Source organism: Ochlerotatus camptorhynchus, unplaced genomic scaffold, assembly GCF_037179485.1.
Source record: "Ochlerotatus camptorhynchus isolate MF236.1 unplaced genomic scaffold, CSIRO-AGI_Acam_v1.1 ptg000658l, whole genome shotgun sequence".
NCBI lineage: Eukaryota > Metazoa > Arthropoda > Insecta > Diptera > Culicidae > Ochlerotatus > Ochlerotatus camptorhynchus.
In genome coordinates, this window is record NW_027041137.1 from 240,232 (window position 1) to 258,513 (window position 18,282).

At 36.6% G+C, this 18,282-nt stretch overlaps 1 protein-coding gene across 2 annotated transcripts in view; it reads right to left on the bottom strand.

The window, feature by feature from the left end:
• The window catches only part of melt (melted), a 44,542-nt gene extending 27,805 nt beyond the window's left edge, over window positions 1–16,737 (bottom strand). For both annotated transcript variants that reach the window (XM_065237905.1, XM_065237904.1), the window contains exon 1: window positions 16,136–16,737. The gene's annotated coding sequence lies outside the window, so the exon portion shown is untranslated. The remainder of the gene's footprint in view (window positions 1–16,135) is intronic.
• Window positions 16,738–18,282: the final 1,545 nt, after the last annotated feature.

Here is an 18,282-nt window from a genome sequence, read left to right on the forward strand (position 1 = left end):
AATTGGATCAGAGCTGAAAAGTTTGAAATCACTTGAATTGAATGTGAATCAGACCTAAAAAGTTTGAATCCTTGAATTTGATGTGAATCAGAGCTGAAAAGTTTTACATCACTTGAATTGGATGTGAATCAGACCTGAAAAGTTTGTAATCACATGAATTTGATGTGAATCAGAGCTGAAAGTTTGAAATCACTTGAATTTGATGTGAATCAGAGCTGAAAAGTTTGAAATCACTTGAATTGGATGTGAATCAGACCTGAAAAGTTTAGAATCACATGAATTTGATGTGAATCAGACCTGAAAAGTTTGAAATCACTTGAATTGGATGTGAATCAGACCTGAAAAGTTTGGAACCACTTGAATTGGATGTGAATCAGACCTGAAAAGTTTGAAATCACTTGAATTGAATGTGAATCAGACCTGAAAAGTTTAGAATCACATGAATTTGATGTGAATCAGAGCTGAAAAAATTGAAATCACTTGAATTGGATGTGAATTAGACCTGAAAAGTTTGAAATCACTTGAATTGGATGTGAATCAGAGCTGAAAAGTTTGAAATCACTTTAATTGGATGAGAATCAGACCTGAAAAGTTTGGAATCACTTGAATTTGATGTGAATCAGACCTGAAAAGTTTGGAATCACTTAAATTTGATGTGAATCAGACCTGAAAAGTTTGAAATCAGTTGAATTTGATGTGAATCAGAGCTAAAAAGTTTTAAATCACTTGAATTTGATGTGAATCAGTCCTGAAAAGTTTGAAATCACTTGAATTAGATGTGAATCAGACCTGAAAAGTTCGGAATTACTTGAATTGGATGTGAATCTGAACTGAAAAGTTTGGAATCACTTAAATCGATGTGTATGAGAGCCCAATTTCCCAATTTCTTTTTTATGCACTGGATCAGTTGAGGAAATTTTAAATTCAATTTGTTGTGTACAGAATCACTTCAGGAATGTATGAAATTTGATGATGAAATATTTGAAAAACACTGAATGACTTGGGAGAAGTAAAGAATCACGGTGAAATATATTGATTTTAAAACCAATATGTAAAATGGAGATTTCTTTGGGAAGTACTGATTTGGAAGTGAATAAGCGAAATAAAAAAAAAAAAAACTCTTCAGGATACTTTGAAATCACTTTTAGAAGTCTTGAAACCACTTCACTTCAGAAAATTAGGAAATACCGAAATGCTAAATAATTCTAAAAAAGTTAAAAATTATTTCGGATTCAATCAGAATACAAGTTTCTTGTACAGCTTAAATTTACTCTAGGATCGTTTAAACCATTTTTATTTGAACCAATCAGATTTTAGATTCCTCAAAATATGCTCCATTCACATTTATCACCGCCTTGCACACCCTGGGCATCCGCTCGATCAATTTTCTTATAGCATCATCATCTATTTGTTGTCAACACCGCTGTAGGCATTCTCAAAGATGTTCATGATTTTGTGGTCTAATTTTTCGAGTGGCCCGATCCAGCTCATCCCAGAGCAACTCGATGGGATTTAGATCAGGCGATTGCGCTGGCCAAACCATGTTGACCAATACTCCTTTTTGTTCCTCTTCGTTTACAAATCCCCGACAGAGCTTTGACGAGTGTTTGGGGTCATTATCTTGTTGAAGGATAAAGCCCCGTCCAACAAGCCGTTTTCCGCTTGGAATTGCATTTCGCTGGAGTATGTTGAGGTATCCTTCTTTATTGAGAATTCCGCTGATTCGAATTAAATCCCCAACACCGCTTCTTGCAAATGAACCCCAAACTAACACCGATCCTCCTCCGTGTTTTACGGTAGGTACTATGCAACTAGGGTTCATTCTTTCACCGACAAGACGGCGAGCAAACACTCGCCGTTTATTGCCGAATAGGTCGAATTTGGACTCGTCTGTAAATAGTACTCTCGCCCACTGGTTTGTATCCCAGCTCTCGTGATCTTTGGCCCATTGCAGCCTTTTCATAATATTGACTTCTCGAAGCAGAGGTTTTTTAGCAGCAATACGGCCTTTAAACCCTACTTTAAGGAGTCGTCGTCGCACTGTCGGAACGGATAGTGGTGTGCTTCTCATACTATTCAACTCTTCACGGATATCAGGGGCTGTCCGTGTTCTTTCTCGTTTACTGAGAATGGTTGTTTATGCGTGACCTTCCACATCGCTTTCGGTTCTCATGTGAACGTGTGTCTTTGAAACGTTTCACACAGCTTACTCCCGTGCTTTGACTCACGCACAGTCTCTTAGCAACAAACCGTGTCGAAAGTCCTTCATTGTACACTAAACAAAGGACACAGGATAAAATACAATAGATCAAATAACTGGTCGCACTGATTTAATGCCCTGACCAGGGAAAAAAGTCGAGCATCAAATTTAAAGCAAAATGAAATCATAATTCCATTTTAGTTTACGATTAGTAAGAAAATATTGCTTACATTTTACTATACTTGTCGAACATTAAGCGATTTTTTGTGGTTTCTGCCCTGTCTAAGCGAGTCTTCATTTTGCTTTCATTGTGAACAGAACTGGTACCGTTATGCACCAAAATTTGGACACTAAGTCCATAAATCCGGGCTATTTTAATAGTTAATTATCAAGGCCAAAAATGATCCAAATGTCACGTAATAGTTATGATGATCCTACAGTTTCGTCCATGTTTATCTAGTCTAATTATTATGTTGCCAAATGGATGCAATATTTGATTAAAAATTCAATGTCCGGATTAAAAGACTGCCCTTTAACCTGTTAAAGCAACCTGAGTAATAAAATACTCGAACATCACATCATCAAATTTAGTTTTCGATTTGATCTCCCACTCGGCTCGGGTTTACAACACGTTATAAAAATGACTCCTACATAAGTGCAATATTCCCGTGGCTCAGTAAGTCACGCTGCGGTTTTTCGTTAACATCGGGTATAAAATGTAAAAGTTGTAAGAGATTGCTAAGCCATTTTCAATCTTAGTATGGGCTGCATGGCGGGAGCGATCGTATGATTGTAAAGATGTGCTGCATGAGCAAGTAAATTTCTGCACACAACCTGTTGCGTTTCCTGCAGTTAGCTTCACTCACAGCTGCAAAACACTTTGCCATCGGCGGTTGTATACGACAATCAATCTGATCAATCTGGTACAAGCTTTTTCTATTGTTTTCGCTGAAATTTTTTGATAATTGTCAAAGTGTGGAGCTAAGGATGTTGTAACATAACTGTAAATAATCTCAAACAAAATCATTTTCGTAAACAAAAAACCGTCATCTCATTATCCAGTCACGAATTACTCCGTACATTGCTTTTTGGTCTACATTCAACGAAACCGTTCGGCACATTATATAATTTCTGAACCAATTCCATACTCGGGTGATGCAGCACAATTTTTCTCTTAAGATGAATCGCTGTGGAAATATCCAGCACCGTACTCAGGAAGTCAATTGCCACCATATAATTCGTGAGGGGTGGGTAAATTGATCTAATGTTCCTTGAACATCTACACACTTAGAAAATAATACCGAACTCAGTTTAATTTTCTACCGAACTTCGTTGGTTATCAACGAGAAACCGAATAAATTGTTTAAAAACATTTTTTTCAGGCGTATTGATAGAATCAGACCCGAATTTCGATAAAATAGTATAAATTTGACAGATATAAATGAAAACTGAACCGAAAAGTACGGTAATGTATCGACATTTACGAATTCGCTACGTGAAAACCGAGAAACTCGGTAAACTGAACCAAATATGCGCTAAAACGTGTTAAACGTCAAACGTTCCACTTGCGCTCAACACGGAAAAACGAGTCTATCAATTTATGACTATTTTTTAACCACTTTTAGAACTTGTTCGAGCTGTCATAAAGTGATTAATATTTATAGCAGAAAAGTGATTAAAATTTAAACACTTTCCGAGAAAAACGTTCAACACAGGAAGTGTCTTAATTTTATTCATTACTGACTGAAAAATATCTTTGTTTACATTCACGATCAGTGTATAATGGAAGTCGTAGTCGCAGTTTAGTTTTAGAGTGACGGTTTGTGTTGTTTCTAGGGAACACAGCATAAATATTGGGTAAGTTGGTTGATTAATTCGTTTAATGCCTATTGAACTTAATGTTAATACTTTTTTTTCAGATTAAATGTGGCATGAACTTCGACCGACCGGAGTCTCGGTATAACGTGTTGTAGATTCCAGTACTACGGTTCACAATAATCGGACACGAAACCATAAAGAAGTAAGTTGATCGTTTTAGTATTGGAAGTCTTCACCTAATCCCGCTTCTGCACTAATCTTGGTATGTGCGAACCTTCCCTGCGAATACCCATTAATCCTCAACTAACACTGTAACTTCTTCCAGACTAGCAGCAACACAATCTCCTGGAAAGCGGCTGAGATGGACGTCGAGATGGACATCGTACCTGGACGTTTAACAGCCACGGCAACTATCTACATATAGATATCGCTGGTGCGGCCAACGTTACCATTTGACAGTCCTTTCGACAGATGTACTTGCACGCGGCAGAACTTCAAGTGCACTACGCCAATCGCATAGTTACCACAGATGCATCCATCGGAACGAATCACCAACAAAGGCACAACTGATATGCCACGCATATGTGTTCCGAGCTACTTCTTCTGTTACATTTGTACTTGATACTGATTAATCAGGTTCACTCATAAGGATAAGTAGTTCAGGGTATAAGTAAAGGCGAAGAAAATAAAATACAATAATTTAAAATTATTCGGATGTATACAATTTAACCACTTTTAAGAAAAACATCTTTATTCATGAATGATTAAAATTTAACCAGTTTCGAGAAAAACACGTTTATTCATCCAATGAGTAAACAGCGTTTATCCATTTTATGAATATGTGCGGGTTTTCTCGAAACTGCTAAATTTTTAAACATTAATGCATACTTTTTTCTTAGCGTGAACTTCGCGACGGAAATTTTAACCGAAAACTCGGTTCTCTAAGCTGAGTCTAAAATTAGGCAGCCATTTTTTTTCTCGCGTGTGTTCGTCGGATGTGTGTAAAATTTTAGTAAAAATGGAAAAAGTTCTGGAGCAGATTCAACAGGGGAATGCACGTTTGATTGAAATCTTTTGTAAGTAGGGGAATTTACGTATTCTCGGCAACCTAAGCAGCGACCTTCTTTCTATAGCCTTTTTCTGTATGGAACGCACACATATGCAGTATTGGTTTGTTTACAATCTTTTGCTGCCAGCTGCTCTAACAATTCCAGTCGAAAGAATTGTCAAAAACTGTTTTGAAACGCTTTTACAAAGCTCCAATCTTCTGTAGTGAGAGCGAGTATTGTCGGCAACCAGTTTTTCTTCGGCAACCGTTCCATTTGAACTGCATGTAAATCTGCTGTTCTATTATCGGCAACTCGAAATCAGCTACAATTTGTAGTGCGTGTGTTGCATTTCAAGAAAACCTTGCTAGATTGCTTTTTCTCAGTGGTAAAAATATAGTCAAATTGAAGCTGAATGCATAAAGAATCGTTTGCATGCATTCAGCGAAGTGTTTTCGTAAGAAAATCCAGTGAAAATAGTGTTTCAATTTGTGTTGCCGAAAATAGTCTGTCATGCCGCAGCCGTCATTTCCCCTATTTGAAACTAATGGTATGATTTTATTCGCAGCCATCTTGTGCTATAGTTTGTTGCTCCTGCCGTGAAAATATACAATGTTATGTCTCTGGCTTGCAAAGGTACACTGGAGTCGCTTTTTACACGGGTGATACGTCCCGCGTAAAAAAAAACCGCGTAAAAAAAAACCGCGTAAATTCCGGAATCCGCGTAAAAAAAAACCGCGTAAATTCCGAAATCCGCGTAAAAAAAAACCGAGTAAAAAAAGACCGTGTAAGAAAAAATCGCGTAAAAAGCGATATACCGCGTAAATTCTGAAATCCGCGTAAAAAAAAACCAAAATCCGCGTAAAAAAAAACCGCGTAAATTCCGGAATCCGCGTAAAAAAAACCGCGTAAATTCCGAAATCCGCGTAAAAAAAAACCGCGTAAAAAAAAACCGTGTAAAAAAAAACCGCGTAAAAAGCGACTCCAGTGTATTTTAAAAACCAGTTGAATAAGAATGACTTCAAAGTCAGTGATTTTTTTTTGACTGTACTTTTCAACGCTGTAACTCGCGTTGTGGAAGTTTTTATTCGCCAAAATGCTGATTATTTTGAATTCATCACAGAATGTATTAGTGATACACAAGTTAATCAAGTTAATGTGCAGGATATTATGGCAACTTTGAACAATTTGGATGCTTCCAAAGGCTCTGGACCAGACGGAATTCCACCAGTATTTATGAAGAGCCTGGCACTGGAACTTACATCTCCATTATTCTGGCTTTTCAATATGTCACTAGATTCTAGAATCTTCCCAAAAACATGGAAAAGCTCTATTCTAGTGCCTATTTTCAAAAGTGGCAAAAAATCTGACATACAAAATTACCGAGGAATTGCTATTATTTCCTGTATCCCAAAGCTTTTCGAAGCGATCGTCAATGAAAAACTATTCAATCAGATCAAAAACACAACGGCGCCGGTGGTGTAGTGGTAAGCGTGATAACCTCTCACCCCAGCAGGCCTGGGTTCAATCCCAGTCGGCGCCACCGGGATGTTCTGAGGCATAACATCTCTGATCACGCCTTCCTTCGGATGGGAAGTAAAGCCGTTGGTCCCCGGTTCATGAGTTGATGGGTCGATAGGTAGGGTCCAGGTGTGGGAACTGCCTTCCTGGCACGTCGGTAGCATTGGTGCTCAGCACGGAAAACAAGATCGACGGGAAAAACAAAACCAAAGGAGATCAAAAACAGAATCACTAACATGCAACATGGTTTCTTCAAAGCACGATCAACTAATACAAATTTACTTGAATTCGTCAACTATTCTTTGGTTGCAATGGATAATGGAAACCATGTAGAAGCACTCTATACCGATTTTAGCAAAGCATTTGATCGTATTGATATACCCATGCTTCTTTTCAAATTACAAAAAATAGGAATTGAACCAGGACTTCTCAAATGGCTTGAGTCATATTTAACTAATCGCCAACAAATAGTTAGATTCAAAGGTGAAAAATCAAACCCTATTACTGTTACTTCTGGAGTCCCTCAAGACTTGCATATATGTAGGCCCTCTTTTGTTTATTTTATTTGTAAACGACATCTCCTTTATTCTTAAAAACATAAAAGTTTTGATCTGTGCGGATGACATGAAGCTCTTTCTAGAAATAAGAAATAAAGAAGATATACAGACATACCAGTTTTAATAAACTTATTGTATGTTTGGTGTAACAAAAGCCTCCTGCAACTAAACGTTCAAAAATGTAAATCAATAGCTATTAGTAGAAAAAGAAACAAACCAGAAAATACAATTTTATTAGGAAATCAGGCAGTAGAAAAGTGTGCACGAGTTAGGGATTTAGGAGTTATAATTGATTCAAAACTAGCATTCACTGATCATTATAATACAATTATCAACAAAGCAAATAATATGCTTGGCTTTATCAAACGATTCAGTTACAATTTTCATGACCCGTATACAATAAAATCACTGTACATTTCATATGTAAGATCAATACTTGAATATTGCAGCGTAGTTTGGTCACCTTTTTCATTCACGCATGAGGAACGATTAGAATCAGTGCAAAAGCAATTCTTACTATTTTCTCTTCGTAAATTAGGTTGGACAAGATTTCCTCTTTCATCTTATGAAGCACGCTGCATGCTCATCAACATTCAAACATTGAAAGCGCGTCGTGAATTTGCAATGGTTTCGTTTGTGAACGATATAGTATCACATCGAATTGACTCAGTAGAACTGTTATCAAAGCTATATTTTTACATACCTTCTCGGCAACTCGAAATTTATTTACTACAAATCACTATCGCACAAATTACGCCAAATTTGGTACACTAAATCAAATTATGACTGCTTACAATAAACATAGTGAAGCTATTGATTTTATAATGACAAAAACCAGATTAAAGCAGTACTTTAATTCTATTCGTAATTTTAACACATGACTTGTAACTTTTAAAAAATTGTCTACATCTGATTGACGACAAAATAAATAAATAAATAAAATAAATTAAATAAATATATTTCATACATGTCTTTGTCAAAACTGGTTTTATTTTTATGAAAATTCGAAGCAACGTATCCTTAATCAAAATTTAAAGCAGGATTTGAAGTGAAAACCGAGCGCTACCCAAGAGAACCGAATTCCGTAATTACAACAGGTAGGTCGGTTTGGTTGACAACGTTCGGTAATTCTTGAGTAAACCGATGTTCGGTTATTTCTGTTTAAATTTATTTTTCGTCAACCGAGATTTTCGGTAACTTCGACAGATTGTGGGTAGCCAAAAGGTCGTTAGCTCGGTTATTCCTCTTTGAACCGGACAGACTACCGAGCGTTCAGCAGATAAAAACTCGGTTGAAATTTCTCGGTCCGGTAATATTTTCTAAGTGTGTACAAAGTTCCCTAATCTTTTCTTCATGAACATTTTCTCATCTTCTACGAAGTTCCATCAACTTCTTCCAAGTGCCAATTTGTTTTCCCCAAAGTTCTTTTAATTCGATATCAGAACATTTATGACCATCTCTAAACATCAGGAAAATCCTTGAAGCATTTCTACGAATTTTCCTAAACATCTAAGCGAAACTAAGCTCCTAATATTTCTAAATCAAGCCCTGAAGTTCTAAGAGGTATGCTTAATTTCTATAATACTCCCTGAGCATCTGCGAAATATCCTGAACTTCTACGAACTTCACTAACCTGCTTTGAAGTTCACTGAGCTTCTATCATTTTGGCTGAACCCCTACGAATTTCTTAGAACTTAAAAAATGACATGAAGTTTTACGAAGTTCCTCGAATTGCTACGTAATTCGCTTGACTTCTACAAAGTTCTCAGAATGCCTATGAAGTTTGCTGCAATTCTACATAGTTCCCTGGAATTTTAAGAATACTGTTGATTTTCTGCGAAATTCCCTGAAGCTAATCTGCCACACAAAAAACCAAAAGGACGGATGAAATATTGATGGTTATGGATTGGGTTCTTAGTGAGAATTACACTGATACGTAAAATACTTAGTGGAATTAAATACAGTAGTAAATACAGCATTGTGAATACCCCTAGTATGTTTCAACATGAAATACTGAAACACTCCAAGATCAACGACTCTCGAACCTTAAACCTTAAAGAGGTACGACAGCTCTTTCCTTTCAAGAAACAGATTTTACTGGAAGCAGTAGGTAGCCTCATCTCAGCTGTTACCGCTCCCACTCGTGTTTGTCAAAACATTATTGGTAATTTGTTTCGCATTGCCTTAAGCACGTCATGTACGCATCATCATCGGTGCTAGTCGCCAAAATTGACGCTGTCTGCTTCGAGCTGATTAGAATATTAAACAACGTTTGCCCGCCATGGCATTGCTCACCCAGCTCTTCAAACAAGTGCCGTAACCATCGCCGAAGAGTTTCAGTTTCAACTCAATTCACCGTCCTTTTCCCGGGAAGTCTCAAAGTCAGGTTTTCGTCGTAATTCGATCAGCAGTGACTTTCGTTTCACCTCGAAGTCGAGAGGTTTTCCCTCTGTATAACATCCAGAAGAATGACCGACGACGTTTCGCATTTTGCTGGTGGCTTCGTTTGATACGATGGCTATCACTTTTCAATTTCTATTTTTTTTTTTTTCGTTTATTCAAATGTGAATGTTATCGTTCGATAATGTATGGGATGGTAATGGTAATTCCACAGACAAACAGACAAATCGAACATGCATCAATTTCCTTGCGGTTGATGTTTACACATCACCGCCATCTGTTGAGCGTACCGCCCGTGACAGTGTACTCAACTGATGGCGGTAGTGTTTTAGCGGAGATGTTTTACATTGAACAATACTCAATGTGTTATGCATGTTTGTCTGTGGTAATTCTATTTCTACTCACGTTCCAGATGGGAGGAACGTTTGATCCAATAAATGATTAAAGGAGGTCACTCGACATGGACGTGAAGGTAGATAGTCGTGTTTTTGTAAGAATTTTGGGTGTGTTGCTGGAGCACTAACAATCAGCCTTAATATAATTTAATAAACACCCATCATAATAAAGATGATATCCCGCCGAACAGCTTCCCGCATCGCATGAAACGGCTAAATAAAAATGCTGACAAAAAAAGTCACGCATCATTTTCGCATCTCGGTAGCGATATCACGTCACTTGACGAATTGATTGAATTATGTAGATACTGTCGTTCGATTATCGACCACGAATTCGCTGAGTTGTCTCTTTTCCACGACACTGTTGTCAAGATGAAACATTGGATTCAATATTACGAGATCCATTACTAGCGAATTCTATGGATATGGGCGAACAAATTTGATTGAATCCGTGACGTATCACTTTTGATTCTATTAGGTTACCTAGGTGAATCCCGAAAATTCGGTATCACAATTTCTTATCTATCCTGAGAAATCAGGAGAGAGCTGAGCTGCTAAAACCAGAAGCGAAATTCACTAGTGGTTTCTGTTGCTTCCTACGGATCCTGCACTTGGCTGACTTTCTTCTTAGTTGGTTTCGGATTTCAAATACCATCGCACAGTGGGCCAGGAATTAAATCTAGCAGAAATAAAATAATAACGCTCTGGGATTGCATCCAATTTAATTGACATCTTAAGTGAAGTTTCTTGGACTTATTAAGACTACAATATGGTGGATAAAAACAGTTCAAGTTGTGGCCGCAAAGATGGCGCAGTGATACATTGTTTTTAATTTAGCAAGATTGAGGTTTGCTATTTATTTTTCAGTAATCTAAGAATAATAGCATTGATCTGGAAAAGATTGGATTGAGGAAAAATGTTAAAGTATTCTTTTAAACGATTTTTAAAAATATAATACTAAAAAAGTAAATTTCAGGAAAATTGTATACTTCATAAATCTGAAAATGTTCAGCTTTTATGTCTTGGGATATTTTTCATAAAATTCTACTTTTTGCAACTTTGCCGAAGACAGCAAACCTCTATCTAACGAAATAAAAAAAAACTATCACTGCGCCATCTTAGCGGCAAAAACTAGAACTATTTTATCCACCAAATTGTAGTTCTTATCTATTTATTTATTTATTTATTTATATCGTCAATCAATCGTAGACAAATTACAATGAGTGCTTATTAACTATGTATTATATATTATATTAAGGATCATTGAAGTGCAGACTAAATCTTTTGATAAACCCTAGCTTGTTAGTTGCTTTATATATAATGTTATTGTAGGTAGTGATCAAAAAATGATAACTTATAGTCGAGAATAATGCCTAAGTCCCTTACTTGATTACACCTTTCAACTGTTTTCTCACCAAGAAAAATTGTGTCATTTACTGTGGTATGCTTTCTTGTAAACGATATAGAATTACATTTACTAACGTTAAGCTCTAACAAATTCTTCTTACAGCAAGTGTAAAAAATGTCAACTTCTTGCTGAAATAGCTGCAGATCAGATGCTTTAGATATTTCCATGAAAAGTTTTAAGTCGAAGCTCTTTATAGCGACATCGCAGGGGACTGTCGTTATAGAGAACTGTCGTTATAAAAGATAGTCATTTTATAGAATTTCAATGTCGTTATAGAGAGGTATAGAGGTATGAAACAATCAAAGTATATTTTTAGATGATTCCAATCGATTTTTAACAATACAATACATATCGTTTAAGATTATACCAAATCAAATGTCAATTCATTCTTCCCCTAGAACCTGTTTTTTTAATTCAAAAAATTTGCTGAAACTGTCTTTTGGCAGATCTTCCGTAGTTAATAAACCAGCATATATTGTTTAGAAAGCATCTGAAAGTTGATTCTTAGAAGACGCGCTGGTTAATTCATTGTCAACAGTTTCATCAGTCAATGAGTGGTTTTGATCATCGATACTGCTGCTATATGACTGATCATGAACAATTCGGACTATGTCATCGTCAGTCAAAAGTTCTCCTTCACAAAGGTCGTCGTCAAAAGTCACGTAGTCTGGAGTACACAAATTTCATAAATAATATCATTGAAACATTAACTATATGTTTATACCTCCAAATGAATCAAAACCTTTCTCAGTGAGCATTTCAAATTTTGATTGAAATAAAATTTCTTCAGTAATATCAGTTTCAATCCTACTCTCATTAATACATATTAAATGGTTTGGTTTGACAAACCCAGCTTTAAAGAAGCAATTAACAATTGTGGATTGTTTAACGTTGTTATGCCATGCATCAGCTATCATGTTAATGCACTGTAGTAAATAAATTTTCAGTGATTCACCATTTTCAATAGCATTCAGTTGATATTTCAATAGCTTGTTGCGGTAGTGCACTTTCAAAGACTTGATTATGCCAAGATCAATTGGTTGGAGCACAGAGGTCATATTTGAAAGAAAATATGCCAATTTGATGTTGCTCAACTTTTGCTGAATGTTTGGATGGCTGGGACAGTTATCGATAAACAAAAGTATTCGCCTTCCTTCAATCATCATTCTTTCATCAAGTTTAAGCACCCATTCTTCAAACATGAAGCTTACCATCCATGCTTTTTTGTTGCTTCTATTGGTGACTGGCAGGCTCTTGATATGTTTAAAGCATCTAGGTTTAGCACTTTTACCAATGATCAGAAGCTCCAACTTTTCTGATCCGTCCATATTTGTGGCAACAGCAACCGTAATTCACTCGTTAGAGTATTTTCCCCCATGACATTTATCACTTTTGAAACAGTATGTTTTATTGGGTAAGCATTTGAAAAATAGACCCGTCTTATCCATATTAAACACATATTGTGGACTGTAGACAGCATTCAACAGTGGCAACGTATCGGATATGAATCACCCAGCGTCAACAACATTTACAGCTCCACTTTCTCCACTAGCAATTTTGAACGACAATCCATTCCTCTTAACCAATTTTTGAAGTCATCCGTCGCTCGCTTGAAAAGAATCGTGTTTCATTTTCTTTGCCAGTTCATTTGCTTTTTCTTTTATAATCACGCCAGATATCGGAATTTTGTACGAAATCGCTTGCTGGCAAAATAACTTCAGAGCTTTTTCTAATGGAACACACTGAACCGAGCGAGTTTTTTTTGTGTTGCAGTGAATACAAACGGGCCTGTAATGAAAAATTAGGTAAGATAGACTTTATAGCACTTTCAATCAATATTCTTAACTTTTGCTGAATCTGTTCTTTATTTTTTATGATGAAATAGTATTGTGTGGCACTTTGAATTCTTCGGATAATGTTTTATTTTTAACACCATTTTAGAATTTTTCGTTTATGTCCAGTTTATTCTGTAATGTTGATGCTATTCTAGTTTTTGAATTCATTTTCGACCGTGAACTGAAAGCGAAAGCAATGCACTTTTACTTGACACGAACTTTAATGCATCTATTTTTTAACAAAAACACGTAAGTTAACCACTACGCGAAAATCTCGTTCAGGTGGTCAAAATTCACGTCAGAGAAAACTACGACCAAAAAAACATCTTTTACTAAACCTTCAAATTTAATTATGTCTACGGCTATAAAACCACTGTGAGATGTAAATAGTACCATCATGATACTGAAAAATGTTGCAATAGAAAATGACAAGTATGGGTAAAAAACAACGATGGTGTGTCGTTATGGAGAAAGGTCGTTATAGCGAAATGTCGATTCCTATGAGAATTTGAAGGGACCTGTGGAAATGTCGTTATAGAGAGATTTGTCGCTATACAGATGGTCGTTATAAGGAGCTTCTACTGTATGTCATCTGCATATATTGAAACATGAACCAGCTTCAAAATGTATTCTATATCATTGATAAATAAGATGAATAGTAGTGAACCAAGATGCGAACCTTGAGGCACACCAGATGTTACATGAACGACAGACGACAATTTTCCTTCAAATCTTACTCTTTACGTTCTCCTTGACAAGTATGACTCGATCCACTGCATTAGCCTGGTATTAAAACCTAACTTGGATAGCTTGAAAATCAACAGTGGTATATCCACTCTATCGAACGCTTTACTAACATCAGTATATAATGTTACATACATTACATTTAAAGCATATGTTACAAAATGTATCAAATTTGTAGCTGTAGATCAATCCGAGAAACTTCACTCAAGTCCTCAACTCAATTGGATGCAATACTAGAACGTTATTATTTTTTTCCTGCTAGATTTAGCCCACTGTGCATCGCAAAGAGCGTAGATGAACAGAGAGAGAGATAGCTGGAGCAGAAGACTGGTGTCTGGTTTTAAGTCGGGACAGGGGTAATGAGGAGAAATCAATCCGTTATGCTAATGATGGTGCTCCGGTCTAAAGCGATAGATCGCCCGCCTGACGGGTAGGGTGGGCCTTAAATCCAACTTGTTTAAGCTTTGACGTTTGAATAGCCTTTTATGGTCCCGTTCACATATTAAATAAATAAAAAAAAAAAGATTTTTAAATGATCACGCATTCTTCCAACAGGAAGGAATCGAGGCCAAGATTGGCCATCTTGGAAATCATCGTAATGATGAAGATTTCAAAATTTTACACCGCGAGGAATGGGAGTGAATTCGTAAAATGCATCTATTTCTCAAACAAAGCTTTTATTTTTTCATTGATTCTATTTTGAACCCATTCAATAGTTAATCGAATCCATCACAGGTGTTGATGTTTTTTGACATTTCTAGAAATAGTAGTAGTAGTAATATTACATTTATTTCCATTGATTAATATGTTACATTTATGATTTAGCCTGATGGGCTCTTCGTCTTTGGATTTAGATTTTAATTATTTAATATACATTTTTAGATCATAAAATAGTTTACATATTTGGGCATATTTTGATTGAGTACCCCAACTTAAGCTAACGTGCCAAATTTGAAACTATTGTTTGGTCTAACCGGAGACAGGAGTCTCGGAACCTCTCCAGAAATAACATTCTCCGTTCGTCCAGTCAGGTGGCATTTAGCACAACTCTCCCATATTGGTATACCAAACTCTATTGCGGGTAGGATTATTTGTTTGTATACATAATTCTTGTTTTTCAGGGACAGGGGTAACCGGGAGCAGTTATCTTATCAAGATGTTGCACTTGGTGTTTTTTTTTCAGCGTTTATATGACTTTTGTGTTTTGAAGATATGTACCATTTCATCGTAGCATCACCATGAAATTATGAAAGATTCCCTTATTCTTGTTTTCGTTCGAACCGTTATTTCCATACAAAAAAAAAACTTTTCTTTTTAAAAATACGGTTCGAACTAAAACAAGAATATGTGTGAATAAAGGCCCTTTATGGATACACAGAAACGATTCCTGTAATCTTGAGCGCTTTATCTCGAGAGATTATTGATTTGTAAAGCTGTATTTTACTGTTAAATCGATTTTCAATCGATGATGGCTGGGTACGTGATCCCACGATTTAGAATTTTCTGGGAAAACAACCAACAATTTTTCACAAATTCTTTTAAAGATTCACCTGAACTTGGACCTTTGAACTGACTTATTGATACTAGTACATAGCAACCAATCAACTAGGAAGTATATATTTTCAGTATCCGCGATTTACATCAATCATTATCAACAATCACGGCAGGTTTATCATCCCAATTCAGATGTCTGTTCTCCGCTGATAATTCTCGAAAAGTTCGGACAGACCTGACCGTTTTCCATTTCTGGATGCTCCAATGCTTCCAACCGACGCCACTTTTGATTTTCATCCATATCCTTCCCCACATAAATGTTTTTGAATATCTTTTTGATTAAATATTCCTGATCGCTGTATGCTCCCTGCCCTGGTACAAAAACTATTAATCTAATAATTATTTATTCCGAAATGACAATGGCAGGAAAAATGGGACAACGCGATTTATGCAAAAATCGAAGAATTACATATGTTCCACCTGACGGAAATGTGACTTTTATAAATTCCATTTTCCTAATTCCCATTGTCGTGAAAATCGAAACCAATAACCCGTTCCTTGCAAAACGATCCCTTGAAGATGTAATGTCTGCAAATACAGTTATAGCCGATCGGAAGGTATATCTTGTGTTGTCCACATGGATTTTTAAGCAGAATGAAAACATTTTTCTTTTTTTTTTTGTAAACACACTAACACAATTCCAAGCTACAAACTTACTTCATTCATTCATCCGCTGCAAATGCAACTCGGCTTCAATAATCTACTCGCCTACTTTATGACAGCCAGCAAAGAACGATGAGTCGAGCTTCGCAAGCGGCAGCAGTCGGTGGTTGTTGTTGTTTACTGTTTATTATTATTGTGGTGTGTTGGTAAAGTAGTGGTTGACAGGTGAGTCGCCGTGACACACACCAGCGCGTGTGCAGCGCCCAAAAACCTTCGCACGATCTTCAGCTCCGGAATCGCAACGGTGTGCGTTTGGAGAAATAACTTTACACCTCACAGCTCCGACTGGAAAACATTCTTCTTTCTATTCTTCCGCTTGCTTGAAATCAGCACAGATCGTGTTTTCTATTTTTCACCATTAAAATGCACCGAATTTCATTTGATTTTCTCACAATTCAACGCCCTTCCATTGCAGCTTGCCGTCAAATGACGACAAAAGCACTTTCGAACGAGTTTCAAACGATTTTTTTCGCAAAATCAATCCGACAGACGACACGACGACGACTAACACGACGAAGACGACCGCAGCAACAGCGCTGACTGTCACTCCTGTTCGACTTTTGCACCACGAATGAGAGAATGTAGCATAGCGAACTGCTGGCAGGCCAAGTCCAAATCGAAACAGAGGCACGGCTTGAATGAACTCGCACACACCTGTATGAATGGATAGGGAATTCAAAGATGAATGTCCACAGGGGATTGGGATTTTAGTAATCAGCAAGAAGTATAGAGTATAATATTACTAAATTAATTGAGTTAATCATTTTTTTTATTAACGAAAAGAGATAGGATCTGACAATGATTGAAAGTTCTCTCAATGTTTTGAAACATAAACTAATTACAAATTCAAAAGGAAATATAAATGACGACCACCTATGAACATTTATCTTGAGAAAATCCATGCCCAAATTGCTCAACTCTCTCCGATGAACGATGATGCATGATTGCGAATTCAACGCAACGTTTGGGTGGATTGGTGAGGCAAAGGGCACGTGTTTGTAAAAGTTCATTCCTTGGCTCCGTTCATTCCTTCGAACGTTTATTCATAAAAAGTAGTCATCCTGGGCTGCCTGAATTTAGGCGTCGTAAATACCTTATAGATCAGACTACAGAGTTATAACGGTTGTAAAATAATTGCAACACAGAACCACCATGAAGATACCAAAATAACATGTTATAACTCAGTAGCCTGAACAAGGCATTAGACATTACTCTCGTAACCACTTCGAACTTTAAAAAGCACAAAAATCAGCTTCTACGATACGGACCACAATGAAACGCCTACTCCACGTTTGCATCATGTGCGAAGTAGCAATTTCAGGTGAAATGGGGAATTAATTTTCGAGATGTGTGTAATTGAAAATTCGAAGTGGAAGTGTATGTATAGCCTACGTGGTGGCCATCTTTGGACTCTACAAGGAATCACCTTAATAGAGAAATGTATTGTTCATCAAAGTCCATAATGTATCCATAGCTTTGCGAATTTATATATTTACCTACATCGATCTTTAAGATCTACGAATTATCAAGATTTTTCAAAACTCAATAGATCACTAGACTATTAGATGCTTAAGGAACTTCATTCAGAGAAGTTAAGTAGACTCAGATCTTTAAGTATTTTCTGATTAAATGACCTCCATTTGACACATGGTCTTTAAATATTTAAATAAATTAGCTTGATTGGTTGAAACTGATGAAAAAATGAGGTTGCCACTTTCCTTAGCTCAAATTAATAGACCCCTCACTCGCCAAGGGGCCCTACAGTTTTGAAAAAAGTTGAATTTCTAACAATTCTTGACATATTTATCACGTTAAATCTTTGGAACCCCCTGCAAACAACACGTTATAATGAAGAGGAAGGATTTCATTCGAAATTGAAATTTTATGGCGGCCATCTTGGATTTTGCCGACATATTGGACTTCATCAGAAAAACGTATTTTTCACTATGTTAGCAACCACCGATTTTGATTCTGAAAGCTGAGCAAAAACACCATGAAACAATTTTTTTTTTCTATATTGAGGTTCTCAATTTTTCGCGCGTGACGCATTGAATATCCGCCACTTGCATGGTTAGCAAATAAAAGTGCATTACTTTTATACACGACCAATAAGAGTAACTCAAAATTAAGTCGAATTAGAC